Source organism: Scyliorhinus canicula, chromosome 29 (genome assembly GCF_902713615.1).
Source record: "Scyliorhinus canicula chromosome 29, sScyCan1.1, whole genome shotgun sequence".
Classification (NCBI taxonomy): Eukaryota; Metazoa; Chordata; class Chondrichthyes; order Carcharhiniformes; family Scyliorhinidae; genus Scyliorhinus; species Scyliorhinus canicula.
In genome coordinates this window covers 3,542,487-3,555,578 of record NC_052174.1, presented here as the reverse complement: position 1 = coordinate 3,555,578, position 13,092 = coordinate 3,542,487, and positions in this window count along the sequence as shown.

The window sequence follows — 13,092 nt, the reverse complement described above, 5'->3', positions numbered from 1 at the left end:
CTGAAAATAGAGTTCTGATAATGAAGCCTCCAGTGTCACTGAATATTAGAATAGGAACGGTTCAGATGAGGTGATTGTATTTCAGATAAGAGTGATACCTCTGCTGAAGTTGACGTCAGGTGTAGGTTTTAGAAGAATCGAACGAATTTTTTTTCCAGAAGTACATGAAACACCCAAAAAATCTCCTTGTAAATCATTTGAACATTACTCAGACCCAGTGATTAATCTTCCAAACTCTTGTATATATCTAAATGTATTGTAAGTGTAACCAATGTGAATGGATATGTACGTTAACAAGTTCATTTGAGATTAACCAAACTTACAATTGTAGATGGAAGAATGCTGTCAGTATTAATGCTCTTTGACTGTTATGCACTTAAATTAGTTGACATTGGCACTTTCAGTTTGACAGGGAAGATCCCGCTGACACCATTATTAATAGGCGAATCTTAAAGGATACAATAAAAATAGAGAGGTGGAGGGAATATTTCCAGAGGATATCCAAGCGTTTCAGCCCAGGCAATTTACTCAGAAATCTTTATCACCCGATCTTCCGGAGAAAATTAATTTCGCAACATTTGTCACCAACACGATGTCTTCTCTTCATAACATTGCTCTTCAGTGGCCTTTTTTATTTGCTACTTGCTTTCTGTGTTCTCTATAGAGCATATCTGACAACACTTCAGATGTACCTACTGCTTGTATAGCGCATTGAGTGCCCACAGGCTATAACAGCACTGGAACCCTGAGTAGGTGCCATACTTTATTGATCAATTCAGTTTATTTTTCCGTGAAAAAAATATAAAAAAACACTGTGTGCTCTTGGTCAGTGAACATTTTCCTATCAGGACACGACATTGGAATGGCTGTATTGCTCGATTCTTCATCAGGCAGATTTGGTAATGCCGCAGGTTTTATGAGAAATATCACAGTAAATGATCCGCTGATTAAAAGTGATCCTAATGCAACTGAACTCCGTATGAAGTATGAGAACAACGCCAGTCCCATAGAAAAAAAACCTTAACAACGGTTAATTCCATAGATCATGAGTTCAGAGCGTGATAATGTTGACTCGGGAAATATGATATGTGGGAATATTTGAAAGGGACAATTCAAATAGATCAGACAAAGTGAATTGCATTAAACAAAACGCAAATCAGCTAAATAGATCCAGAGTGCATCTCTGTAGAAGTTTTGTGAATTGGATTTAAAAGAGAGGCTTGTGATGTTATAAAGTCATAGAGTTTTACAGCACAGAGTCCAATCTGTCCATCGTGTCTGTGCCGGCCATCAAGCATCTACCTATTCTACTCCCATTTCCCTGAATTTAGTCCGCGGTTTGTAAACTACGACTTTTCTTCTGCTCACTTAAATGTTTTTTAAGTGATGTGAGAGCTCCTGTCTCTACAATCCTTTCAGATAATGCATTACAGATTGCCATCGCTCTCTGGGTGTAAATGTTTTTGCTCAAATGCTCTACAAATAAACTACCCCTTAGCTTAAATCGATGCCTCTCGTTATTAAACCCTCTGCGGAGGGGGGTGCCTCCTTCCTATCTACACTATCCAAATTCCTTATACTTTTGTATACTACAACCTGGTCCCGTCTCAACCTTCTGTGTTCAAAGGAAACCTACGCCATCCCAAACAGTCTCTCATCATAGCTGACACATGACAGACCACGCAACGTCCCTATGAATCTCTTTTACGCTCTTTCTCATACAAGCACATCTCTCCAATAGCGTGGCGACCATAACTGCACACAATACCCTAGATGTAGCCTCACGGGCATTTAATACAGCTCCATCATAACGCCTCTGCTATTATATTCTACGCTTGAACGAATAAATGCAAGTACCCCATATGCCTTCTTAACCACCTTATCTAGCTGTTCTGTTCCCTCCAGTGATCCTTCGACATGCAGCGCAATCTACCTCTCGTCCTCTGTAGTCCCTGGCGCCCTACCGTTCATCGTGAATTCCCTTGGCTTGTTACTGCTCCCAGAATGCATCACCTCACAATTTGCAGGGTTAAATTCCATTTCCCACTGTTCTGCCCACCTCAGGAGCCCATCTATATCGCCCTGAAATCTAAGGCTTTCCTCATCGCTACTTACCACATCACTCATGTTGTGTCGTCCCTGAACCGCCAGATCGTACCTGCCACAAATCATCAATGTACATTACAAATTGCAAGGGACCCGGCACCGATCTCTTTAGTAGACGATTGGATGCACCCTTCCAGCCATATAGTCAGTTACCACAATCAGTGTGTTCCTCTTGCCACTTAGCCAATTTTGAATGCAATTTGCCAAATCCCATTGGCTCTTAACTTCTTGATCAATCGTCTGAGCGGGTCCTTATCAAAAGCCTTACTGAAGTCTAGGTCCCTACTCATCTATGTTTTCAGTAACCACCCTCCACTTCCATATTCCTCAGGATTGAACCCCCATCCCTGCAATAAGTCTCCATTTTATTCCTTATCCGTTCTTGTATATCCCTGGACTGCATATCCCTCCGGACCTTTTGGTTCCGCCCTTTACTTTTCCGGGAACATGTTGGCTTTTTACTCCATTTCTTTTTGAATGGCTCCCACTGCTCTGATGTGGATCTTGTTGGCAGCAAAAACTAGAAGACACACTATTGCTATGCATTGGAGAGGAGAATGTGCAACGAAACTATTCGGAAGGACAGAGTGGATGGTAAGGGAGGTGGTGTTGCTCTGTTATTTAAGGATGACATCCGGGCAATAGTAAGGGATGACATCGGTGCTATGGAGGATAAGGTTGAATCCATTTGGATGGAAATCAGGAATAGTAAGGCGAAAAAGTCACTGATAGGAGTAGTCTGTCGGCCACCAAATAGTAACGAGATGGTGGGGCAGGCAATAAACAAAGAAATAACTGATGCATGTAGAAATGGTACAGCAGTTATCATGGGGGATTTTAATCTACATGTCGATTGGTATAACCAGGTTGGTCAAGGCAACCGTGGGGAGGAGTTTATAGAATGTATCCGCGATAGTTTCCTAGAACAGTACGTAATGGAACCTACGAGGGAACAAGCGGTCCTAGATCTTGTCCTGTGTAATGAGACAGGATTGATTCATGATCTCATAGTTAGGGATCCTCTCGGAAGGAGCGATCACAATATGGTGGAATTTAAAATACAGATGGAGGGTGAGAAAGTAAAATCAAATACTAGTGTTTTGTGTTTAAACAAAGGAGATTACAAGGGGATGAGAGAAGAACTAGCTAAGGTAGACTGGGAGCTAAGACTTTATGGTGGAACAGTTGAGGAACAGTGGAGAACCTTCCAAGCGATTTTTCACAGTGCTCAGCAAAGGTTTATACCAACAAAAAGGAAGGACGGAAGAAAGAGGGAAAATCGACCGTGGATATCTAAGGAAATAAGGGAGAGTATCAAATTGAAGGAAAAAGCATATAAAGTGGCAAAGATTGCTGGGAGATTAGAGGACTGGGACATCTTTAGGGGGCAACAGAAAACTACTAAAAAAGCTATAAAGAAGAGTAAGATAGAGTATGAGAGTAAACTTGCTCAGAATATAAAAAAAGACAGTAAAAGTTTTAACAAATATATAAGACAAAAAAGAGTGGCTAAGCTAAATATTGGTCCTTTAGAGGATGAGAAGGGAGTTTTAATAATGGGAAATGAGGAAATGGCTGAGGAACTGAACAGGTTTTTTGGGTCGGTCTTCACAGTGGAAGACACAAATAACATGCCAGCGACTGATAGAAATGAGGCTATGATAGATGAGGACCTTGAGAGGATTGTTATCACTAAGGAGGGAGTGATGGGCAAGCTAATGGGGCTAAAGGTAGACAAGTCTCCTGGCCCTGATGGAATGCATCTCAGAGTGCTAAAAGAGATGGCTAGGGAAATTGCAGATGCACTAGTGATAATTTACCAAAATTCACTTGACTCTGCGGTGGTCCCGGTGGATTGGAAATTAGCAAACGTGACGCCACTGTTTAAAAAAGGAGGTAGGCAGAAAGCAGGAAATTATAGGCCAGTGAGTTTAACTTCGGTAATAGGGAAGATGCTGGAATCTATCATCAAGGAAGAAATTACGAGGCATCTGGATAGAAATTGTCCCATTGGGCAGACGCAGCATGGGTTCGTTAAAGGCAGGTCATGCCTAACTAATTTAGTGGAATTTTTTGAGGACATTACCAGTGCAGTAGATAGCGGGGAGCCGATGGATGTGGTCTATCTGGATTTCCAGAAAGCCTTTGACAAGGTGCCACACAAAAGGTTGCTGCATAAGATAAAGATGCATGGCATTAAGGGTAAAGTAGTAGCATGGATAGAGGATTGGTTAATTAATAGAAAGCAAAGAGTTGGGATAAATGGGTGTTTCTCTGGTTGGCAATCAGTAGCTAGTGGTGTCCCTCAGGGATCCGTGTTGGGCCCACAATTGTTCACAATTTACATTGATGATTTGGAGTTGTGGACCAAGGGCAATGTGTCCAAGTTTGCAGATGACTCTAAGATGAGTGGTAAAGCGAAAAGTGCAGAGGATACTGGAAGTCTGCAGAGGGATTTGGATAGGTTAAGTGAATGGGCTCGGGTCTGGCAGATGGAATACAATGTTGACAAATGTGTGGTTATCCATTTTGGTAGGAATAACAGCAAACGGGATTATTATTTAAACGATAAAATATTAAAGCATGCCGCTGTTCAGAGAGACTTGGGTGTGCTAATGCATGAGTCACAGAAGGTTGGTTTACAAGTGCAACAGGTGATTAAGAAGGCAAATGGAATTTTGTCCTTCATTGCTAGAGGGATGGAGTTTAAGACTAGGGAGGTTATGTTGCAATTGTATAAGGTGTTAGTGCGGCCACACCTGGAGTATTGTGTTCAGTTTTGGTCTCCTTACTTGAGAAAGGACGTACTGGCGCTGGAGGGTGTGCAGAGGAGATTCACTAGGTTAATCCCAGAGCTGAAGGGGTTGGATTATGAGGAGAGGTTGAGTAGACTAGGACTGTACTCGTTGGAATTTAGAAGAATGAGCGGGGATCTTATAGAAACATTTAAAATTATGAAGGGAATAGATAGGATAGATGCGGGCAGGTTGTTTCCACTGGCGCGTGACAGCAGAACTAGGGGGCATAGCCTCAAAATAAGGGGAAGTAGATTTAGGACTGAGTTTAGGAGGAACTTCTTCACCCAAAGGGTTGTGAATCTATGGAATTCCTTGCCCAGTGAAGCAGTTGAGGCTCCTTCATTACATGTTTTTAAGGTAAAGATAGATAGTTTTTTGAAGAAAAAAGGGATTAAGGGTTATGGTGTTCGGGCCGGAAAGTGGAGCTGAGTCCACAAAAGATCAGCCATGATCTAATTGAATGGCGGAGCAGGCTCGAGGGGCCAGATGGCCTACTCCTGCTCCTAGTTCTTATGTTCTTATGTTCTTATGTTCTTATGAGACTTGAATATCTTGAACACCACTCACTGATGGTAAGCATGAAGGCACTGCAGGCGGTAAATAAGACAAATGTTACGCTGGCGTTCACTGCGAGAGAATTCGAGTACAAAAGCAGTGATATATTGCTGCAATTATACAGGAGCTTGGTGAGGTCACAAATGGAATATTATACGCAGTTTGTCTCCTTATCTGTGTAAGGACAGGGTAGAAGGAAGAAGGATGTTTCCGTTGATAGGTGTGTCTACAATCAGGGAACACAAACTGAGGATACGGGGTAGACCATTTTGAACAGAGATAGAACATAGAACGATACAGCGCAGTACAGGCCCTTCGGCCCACGATGTTACACCGACATGGGAAGTCAAAAAAACTAAAGGCCATCTAACCTACATAATGCCATTATCATCCATATGCTTATCCAATAAACTTTTAAATGCCCTCAATGCTGGCGAGTTCACTACTGTTGCAGGTAGGGCATTCCACGGCCTCACCACTCTTTGTGTAAAAAAACTACCTCTGACGTCTGTCCTATATCTATTACCCCTCAATTTAAGGCTATGTCCCCTCACGCTAGCCACCTCCATCCTCGGGAGAAGGCTCTCACTGTCCACCCTATCTAACCCTCTGATCATTTTGTATGCCTCTATTAAGTCACCTCTTAACCTTCTTCTCTCTAACGAAAACAACATCAAGTCCATCAGCCTTTCCTCATAAGATTTTCCCTCCATACCAGGCAACATCCTGGTAAATCTCCTCTGCACCCGTGCCAAAGCTTCCACGTCCTTCCTACATACAAGATGAGGAGAAAGTTCTTCACACGGAGAATGGAATTTGTTAGCACAGGAAGTAATTAAGTCCAAAACATTGTTTGTTTTCAAGAAGCAGTTTAATATAGCACTGGGGAAAAATATGATATGAAGTGCCTGCAGGATTAGACTTTTGAGTTGGATGATCTTCCATGATCATAATGAATGGCAGAGCAGGGTCGAAGGGCCGAGTGGCCTCCTCCTTCTATTTTCTATGTTTCCATGTTTCTTCGACGTAGTTTCTCGCAATCTGCTTTTGCTAGGTTTTGTTATGCCCTATTAAATTGACCTTCCGCAAATTCAGATCTCTTGTTTCAGGGCCATCTTTGTCCTTTTACCGAACTGCTTTTCTTCTTATCAAGTTATTATCACTATCACCTAAATGCTCGCCAAGGATGCTGGCTTCATTTCACAGAATTAGGTCACTTAATGCCCCACGCTGCCATGTAGGACTTCCTTCGTGCTGGCTCAAAAAGGTCCCTCTGTGTTCTATAAGTGTTCTGTCCCGTCTGAGTCTTTCACGCTTTGCCTCACCCTGTTTATGCCTTTGCCTATTGGGGTATCTGAAATCTTACACTTTTGTGACCAATAGCTTTTACACTTCTCTGAGCTATGTCTGCATTTGGCCTCTACTATCTCTCCTTGACTGTTTGGGAGCCCAGAGCACACTACTAGAAAAGTGATCTCCCGTTTTTTGTTTTTAATTTCCAACTAGACGGCCTCAATTGAAGAGCCTGCTGAGATATCATCCCTGCCGACTGCAAGAAATGACTCCTTCGTCAATATTGTGACACGTCATCTTCTTTTGCAACCCGGCCCACCCAACACACCACCCCCGCACCCGCCCCCTCGTCTCTCCCCCCCCCCCCTCGCTAGAATATTCTATACCACGGAATATTGAGCTGTGAGTCCTCGTTCGCTCCGAGCCATGTCTCTGTGATAGCAATAATGTCACGTTCCCTCCGATTCATATGCCTTGCCTGTAACTCCTTATAATGCTCTGGCAGAAATGTGGAGATAATGGATGCACGGGGTCGGTGTTCATTGATGGCACAGTGATTGGCACAGCTCCTTCACCGTGTCAGGGACCCGGGTTCACCTGCGATCTCGGGTAACTTTGTGGAGTTTTCGCGTTTTCCCCTTGTCTGTCTGGGTATCCTCCGACTGTTATGGTTTAGTCCCACAGTCCAAATAAGTGCTGGCCAGGTATGTTGGCGTAGCTAAATTGCCCCTTAGTGTCGAACAATGTGCCATTGAGGTGGGGGTACGGAGTTATGGAGAGAGGGCTGGGTAGTGGGTCTGGGTACGGTGCTCTTCCAGGGGATGGGTGAAGACACGGTGGACTTAATGGCCTCCTTCTGCACTGGAACATTATCTGGGATAAGGTGGGCGGTGACAAGCCGGCTGCTCAGGCAGAGATGAGGGAGATTGTTCCAAGGGGGGGGGGGGGCTCAGGCAGAGAGGAGGGAGATTGTACCGGGGGGAAAGGGGCTCAGGCAGAGAGGTGGGAGTTTGCACCGGGGGTGAGGGACACAAGCAGGGAGGAGGGAGATTGTAACGAGGGAGGGTTCAGGCAGAGAGGAGAGAGATTGTACCGTGGGGGTGGGTGCTCAGGCAGAGAGGGGGAGATTGTACCGGGGGTGGGAGGCTGAGGAGGGAGGAGGGAGATTGTACCGGGGGGGGGGGTCAGGCAGAGAGGTGGGAGATTGTACCGGGTGAGGGGGGGGGGGGGGTTGTGGTGGCAGGCAGGGAGGAGGGAGGTTGTTCCGGCGTAGGGGTGGTTTTTCCGGCGCTGGTTATGTGCCTGCTCTAGATTGAAAATTGTGAATTTCAATTCAGAGTTGATGGATGCTGTGACAGTGAAATTATACCAAAGGTCAGAGAGAGACTGCCAGCGTCGGGGGGGGGGGGGGGGGGGGGGGAGGGTGGTGGCGGGTGGGGTTTGCGTCTGTGTATACCTGTGTGTGTGTTGGGGGGAGCTGTTGTACATAGAACATACACATAGAACAGTACAGCACAGAACAGGCCCTTCGGCCCTTGATATTGTGCCGAGCAATGATCACCCCTACTCAAACCCATGTATCCACCCTATACCCGTAACCCAACAACCCCCCCCCCCCTTAACCTTACTTTTTAGGACACTACGGGCAATTTAGCATGGCCAATCCACCTAACCCGCACATCTTTGGACTGTGGGAGGAAACCGGAGCACCCGGAGGAAACCCAAGCACACACGGGGCTTCCTGGTTTGGATGAATTAAGAAAGTGCAAAGCTCCTCAAACCTATTCCAGTCAGTGGTCGAATCCCACCCTCTGTTGGCACACCGCAGCAACTACAGGCTCTGTTTCCCTGTGGGTTACCACCACTTCCCCCCCCCCCCCAACTCCTTCACACACCCGAGTTGCGCATTGACAAGGCTCTGTAGTTAAAGAGAGAGTTCATATTCCACTGCTTATTTTAACAGTCGCAGTTCTTTGGAAGGAGGTTGTTTTCTGTGGTGGCAATGTCCAGGGCAGTTGCTGGATTGTCTCAGGGGCTTATCACTCAGCAGCAACTGATTTGAGAAGCTGCTTGGAGGGGGTTTACTGGAAAGGTGGTGAAAGGGGGGAAAGTAATCCCCACAGTGGTGTAACGCTTTTGTCACTGGGCTAACAATCAAGAAATGTCAAAGTAATGCTCTTCGGATCCAGGTTCGAATCCCTCCGCAGAATGTTTTGAAATGTGACCTTAATTAAAAAAGAACATTTGCGATTAGTAGCCCAATATAATTATGAAACGGTTGATGTAACATAAACACAATCTCTTTGACTAATGTCCTTTAGGGAACGAAATCTGCCGCCCTTACCATGGTCTGGCCTACTCCAGACCCACACAGAAATGGAGTTGGCTCTTAAATGTCCCTCTGATGTGGCGGTGCGCGACACGCATTTGAAGGGTTATTAGGGATGGGGAATAAATAATGGTGCAGATCCCACGAATTAATATTTTTTTGAAAGAAGATCCATGGACTGGAATGTGGCAGGGTTGCTGACTCCAGAGGTTTTCCAATAATAATCTTATTTGTGAAACTTACAGTGCAGACATATGAATTCGGAGCAGAAGTGGGCCCCTCGGCCCCTCAAGGCTCTTCCACGAATCAATATTATCATGGATGAAACCCACATTCTTGCCTCCCCATAACTTTTCAACCACTGTTAAGCAACAATCTACCTAGTTCTGTCTTAGAAAACATTTAATAAGTCTGCTTCCACTACATTTAGAGGAATATGATTCCACAAAATCCAAATAGGGTTGATAGGGTTATTCAGAAGGTGTACGTTGTGTTCGCCTTTATTGGCAGAGGGATTGAGCTTCGGAGCCATGAAGTCATGTTGCAGCTGTACAAAACTCAGGTGCGGCAGCATTTGCAATATTGTGTGCAGTTTTGGTCTCCGCATTACAGGAAGGATGTGGAAGCATTGGAAAGGGTGCAGAGGAGGATGCTGCCTGGTATGGAGGGAAGATCTTATGAGGAAAGGCTGAGGGACTTCAGGCTGTTTTCGTTAGAGAGAAGAAGGTTAAGAGGTGACTTAACTGAGGCATACAAGATGATCACAGGATTAGACAGGGTGGACAGTGAGAGCCTTTTTCCTCGGATGGTGATGGCTAGCACGAGGGGGCGTAGCTTTACATTGAGGGGAGATAGATTTCAGGGGTAGATTCTTTACTCAGAGAGTACTAAGGGCGTGGAATGCCCTGCCTGCAACAGTAGTGGACTCGCCAACATTAAGGGCATTTAGATGGTCATTGGATAAACAAATGGCTTCCCAGGTCGACGCAACATCGAGGGCCGAAGGGCATGTATTGCGCTGTAATGTTCTATGTTCTCTGTTCTTAATACTCCCAGAGAAAAACATTCCCACCATCTACATCTTAAATGAGTCACCCCTTATGTTTAAATAGGAACTAGGAGCAGGAGGTCCTAGGGCCTCACGGTAGCATGGTGGTTAGCATCAATGCTTCACAGCTCCAGGGTCCCAGGTTCGATTCCCGGCTGGGTCACTGTCTGTGTTGAGTCTGCACGTCCTCCCCGTGTGTGCGTGGGTTTCCTCCGGGTGCTCCGGTTTCCTCCCACAGTCCAAAGATGTGCGGGTTAGGTGGATTGGCCATGCTAAATTGCCCGTAGTGTAAGGTTAATGGGGGGATTGTTGGGTTACGGGTATACGGGTTACATGGGTTTAAGTAGGGTGATCATTGCTCAGCACAACATCGAGGGCCGAAGGGCCTGTTCTGTGCTGTACTGTTCTAGAGTAGTCAATATGGCCCATCGAACCTGCTCCGCCATTCAATGAGATCACGGCTGATCTTTCGTGGACTCAGTTCCACTTTGCGGCCCGAACACCATAAGCCTTAATCCCTTTATTCTTCATCTTTATCTTAAAGACATTTAATGAAGAAGCCTGAGCTGCTTCACTGGGCACGGAATTCCATAGATTCAAAACCCTTTGGGTGAAGAAGTTCCTCCTAACCTCAGTCCTAAATCTACTTCCCCTTATTTGGAGGCGATGGTTCCTTGTCCTGCTTTCACACGCCAGTGGAAACAATCTGCCCGCATCTATCTTATCTATTCGCTTCATAATTTTATATGTTTCTATAAGATCCCCCCGCATCCTTCTAAATTCCAACGAGTACAGTCCCAGTCTACTCAACCTCTCCTTGTAATCCAACGCATTCAACTCTGCGATTAACCTAGTGAATCTTCTCTGCACACCCTCTAGCGCCAGTACATCCTTTCTCAGGTAAGGAGACCAAAACTGAACACAATACTCCAGGTGTGGCCTCACTAACACCTTATACAATTGCAGCATAACTTCCCTAGTCATAAACTCCATCCCTCTCGTAATGACGGACAAATTCCATTTGCCTTCTTAATCCCCTGTTGCACCTGTAAATCAACTCTTTGCGACTCATGCACGAGCACACCCAGATCTTCCTGCACAGCAACATGTTTTAATATTTTACCATTTAAATAATAATCCCTTTTGCTGCTATTCCTACCAAAATGGATAACTTCGCATTTGTCAACATTGTATTCCATCTGCCAGGCCCTAGCCCATTCACTTAACCTATCCAAATCCCTCTGCAGACTTCCGCTATCATCTGCACTTTTTGCTTTAGCACTTATCTTAGTGTCGTATGCAAAACTGGGCACATTGTTTTTGGTCCCCAACTCAAAATGATCTATGCAAATTGTGAACAATTGTGGGCCCAACACTGATCTCTGAGGGACACCACCAGCTACTGATTGCCAACCAGAGAAATACTCATTGATCCCCACTCTTTGCTTTCTAATAATTATCCCATCCTCTATCCATGCTACTACTTTACACTTAATGCCATGCATCTTTATCTCATGCAGCAAAATTTGTGTGGCACCTTGTAATAGGCTTTCTGGAAATCCAGATATACCACATCCATTGGCTCCCCGTTATCCCGTTATCTACCGCTCTTGTAATGTCCTCAAAAAATTCCACTAAATAAGTTGAGGACGACCTGCCGTTTATGAACACATGCTGCCTCTGCTCAATGAGACAATTGCCACCCAGATGCCTCGTTATTTCTTCCTTGATGATAGATTCCAGCATCTTCCTTGCTACCGAAGTTAAGCTCACTGGCCGATAATTACCCGCTTCCTGCCGACCTCCTTTTTTAAACAGTGGTGTCACGTTTGATGATTTCCAATCCGCCGGGACCACCCCAGAGTCTAGTGAATTTTGGTAAATTATCACTCGCGCATTTGCAATTTCCCTAGCTATCTCTTTTAGCACTGTGGGATGCATTCCATCAGGGCCAGGAGACTTGTCTACCTTTAACCCCGTTAACTTGCCCATCACCACCTCCTTAGTGATAACAATCATCTCAAGGTCCTCACCTGTCACAGGCTCATTTCTATCAGTCACTGACATGTTATTTGTGTCTTCCACTGTGAAGACCGAGCCCAAAAACCTGTTCAGTCCCTCAGCCATTCCCTCATCTGCCATTATTAAATCTCCCTTCTCATCCTCTAAAGGACCAATATTTACCTTAGCCACTCATTTTTGTTTTATATATCTGTGGAAACTTTTACTATCTGTTTTTATATTCTGAGCAAGTTTACTCTCATATTCGATCTTTCTCTTCTTCCTAGCTTTTTTAGTAGCTTTCTGTTGCTCTCTAAATATTTCCCAGTCCTCTTGTCTCCCACTAATCTTTGCCACTTTGTATGCTTTTTCCTTCAATTCGATACTCTCCCTTATTTCCTGAGATATCCCCGGTCGATTTCACCTCTTTCTACTGTCTTTCCTTTTTGTTGGTATAAACCTTTGTGGAGCACTGTGAAAAATCGCTTTGGAGGTTCTCCACCGTTCCTCAACTGTTTCACCATAGTCTTTGCTCCGAGTCTACCTTAGCTAGCTCTTCTCTCATCCCATTGTAATCTCCTTTGTTTAAACACAAAACACTAGTGTTTGATTTTACCTTCTCACCCTCCATCTGTATTTTATATTCGATCATATTATGATCACTCCTTCCGAGAGGATCGCTAACTATGAGATAATTAATCAATGCTGTCTCATTGCACAGGACCAGATCTAGGACCGCTTGTTCCCCCGTAGGTTCCATTACAAACTCAGTGAGAAGTCTTACAACACCAGGTTAAAGTCCAACAGGTTTGTTTCAAACACGAGCTTTCGGAGCACGGCTCCGAAAGCTCGTGTTTGAAACAAACCTGTTGGACTTTAACCTGGTGTTGTAAGACTTCTTACTGTGCTCACCCCAGTCCAACGCCGGCATCTCCACACCATTACAAACTGTTCTTGGAAAC